Source organism: Lissotriton vulgaris, chromosome 2_1 (genome assembly GCF_964263255.1).
Source record: "Lissotriton vulgaris chromosome 2_1, aLisVul1.2, whole genome shotgun sequence".
NCBI lineage: Eukaryota > Metazoa > Chordata > Amphibia > Caudata > Salamandridae > Lissotriton > Lissotriton vulgaris.
In genome coordinates, this window is record NC_141687.1 from 615,899,867 (window position 1) to 615,902,759 (window position 2,893).

The following is a 2,893-nucleotide window of genomic DNA, read 5'->3' on the forward strand; positions in this document are numbered from 1 at the left end:
AAATTTACCGAATCGGTAAATTTACCGAATCGGAAATTAAGAAATGGTAAAAATGACTATTGAGATATAGGTAACCTCTTAAATACCGAATTTACATGAAATTCGGTATTTAAGAGTCAGTATTTACCATGGATTGAAATCAGGTGATAACCAGGTGCAGGCTATAAAAACGGCCCCAAAATGCAACAGTTTCACCAGAATGGAGGCATTCTATGTGATTGCGAGGCGGCTACGGCTACAGGCAGAAGGAGAGAGGGTCTGGAGAAGGGAGGAGCAGGTGTACAGGCAGAGGATCACCCTATTCCAGCTAACTGAGCCAGAGATCCTACAAAGGTAAAGGCTAGACCCCCAAACCATCCTGGACCTTATCAGGGACCTCCACCCACTGTTGGACCACCCAACCCCAAGGGCGCACGCCATCCCACCCCATATGCAGGTGCTGTGCAGCCTACACCTGCTTGCATCTGGGAGTTACCAGAGTGTTGTTTCGGTAGGTGGGGTGTCCCAGAGCTGTGGGTCCCGTTTCTTTAAGAGATTCCTAGACGCCATGTTGCAGAGAATGCGTCACTACATCAGCTTCCCTGCAATGCAAGCAGAACTGCTCAGGACCAAGACAGACTTTTATCAGATGGCGCAATTCCCCAACATTATTGGCTGTATTGATGGCCCCCACATACCTATATGTCCACCTGCTGCCACAGAGTACATTTATAGGAACAGGACGTCCACCCACACCATAAATGTACAGGTGATCTGTGATTCCAAATACATCATTACGGACATAGTAGCCAAATTTCCCGGGAGTACCCACGACTCTTACATCTTCCAAAACAGAGGGATCTACGCACACCTGACAGCGGGGGAATTTGGCAAAGGATACTTGCTAGGTAACACACTGTGTGAAACTCCCTTGATACATATTGCAGATGGATGTGTTTGTGTGCATGTGAGTAATGTTTTTTTTCTTGTTACGAATAGGGAACAGTGCATATGCCCTCCGATCCTTCATCCTCATACCCTACCTCAACCCTTCAACACCCAGCCAGAGGAGATACAACAGGGCACACAAATCGACCAGAAGCATTGTGGAGCACACCTTTGGTTTGTGGAAGAGTAGGTTTCGCTGCCTACATAAAAGTGGAGGGGCCCTCAGTACACACCGGTCACCTGCTGCAAGATGATTGCAGCCTGTGCAATGTTGCACAACCTTGCGGTTAAGAAGGGCACCGGAGTGGATCTCTCGGATTATGAGGACCATGATGACGAGCAAACAGTGCCTGAACCACACACAGCTGGAGTTGCAACACCAACTGATGGCAGACACAGACAGGAAGAGATCACACGCAACTTTTTTAAAGTAAGTAAAGAGACACAGACAGGTGGAGTATGCACCCAACGTAGTATAATTGTGTCACTACGTAGGATTCTAAAGCACAAATGTGCAACACAAATTATTTACATTCGATGATGTGAGTCCTGGGTCACTTCCCCATGAACTGAAATACTCATTTGCGTCCACGCTTACCAGTGACAGTTGTTTGGTGCTCGCTGTGCTCACTTTGCGTTTGGGCTGTAGCCTCAGCGTGGCACCTGCTGCTCCTCCTTGTCTCTACGACAAGGGAGCTTGCCATGCTGCTCCTACTTGTGCTCTCTTCACTCTCTGGCACATCCAGAGCAGCAGTTTGTGCTGTTTGTGCATTTAACAGCGCCCCAAGAGCACTGGTCATCCTGGCCATGCCCCTAGTGACCTCATTACTGTTTTGGATTAGTCCCTCCTGCATGTTTATGCTTCTCCTGCATAGCAGGGATGTGGCTGTGGCCAGCCGGTTGATGGCTTTATTTTGTTCATGCGCACGCTGTCTTTCCTTGAGCCTTGATGCAAATTCGTTGTCTAGTTTGGTGCACAGAAGCTGCACAGATTGTGACATTTCACGCATCCCTGCAGCCATCTCTTTGTTGACATCTTCTAGTTCCCTGATGCCCTTTCCTATGTCTCCCATGTTGTTGTTCAGGTTCCTCATTTGGCATTGGCAAGACATGATGGCTTTTCCCTGCATCCTCTGGATTTTTACCATGCTCCCCTCCAGGCCACGGAACACACTTGAACCCTCCACACGTGCAGCTGCACTACTTTCTTGAACTCTGCGGCGTCTTGAACCAGTATGGCCCACCTCTGCACTGGACTGCAGCGTGGCAGAGCTACCATCCACAGGCAAGGTGTGTGTGTCTTCCCCCTCCATGTCACCTGCTGATGACTCCATTTCTAATAGTGGGGCCACAACATGCCTCCTTCTTGGTGGTGATGCAGGCGTTGTCTCATGCAGTGATGCTTGCATTTCTGGGGATGACAGCAACAGAGGGGATTGTGATCGTTCTGGGGACGCCTGCAACTCTTGAGCAATTTCTGTGTCTTGTGAAGGAGGATGGCTACTTGGCGCACCTGTGTCCTGTGATACGTTCTATGCACTTGGACATGGGTCCTGACTCTCTTCCCTCTTTGGTGCCGTGCCTTCAGTCTCCTGGGAATGCCTGCGAGATGTGACACCTGTGGACATATGAGCGTACATTAGCTAAGCGCTACTGTCTCACAGTCACTACAATTAAATATTTCTCACTTTAGCTTTATTCTTTCTGCAATCATTTCCCTAACTTGCTGGTTGCTGTGCTGTATGACATGGTCTTTCATTCCCTGACTACATGTCCCATGATGCATTGCTCCTGTATAGTGCTAGCAGTACTGGACTGGGGTTCACTTGGCCGCAAAGGGTAAAGGTAAGGATGGTGGTATGGGGGGAATGCTGTGCATGCGTCTTACCTTTTCTGCTTGCAGATCTGGCTGAGCTGTCTACTTCTCCCAGTCCGCAGATGCTGTCAAGTTCTATGGTTAAGGCCA

At 49.0% G+C, this 2,893-nt stretch overlaps 1 pseudogene; it reads right to left on the minus strand.

Moving 5' to 3' along the window:
• Positions 1-1,505: 1,505 nt before the first annotated feature.
• On the minus strand, positions 1,506-2,555 carry LOC147730843 (uncharacterized; annotated as a pseudogene).
• Between the last annotated feature and the right edge of the window lie 338 nt (positions 2,556-2,893).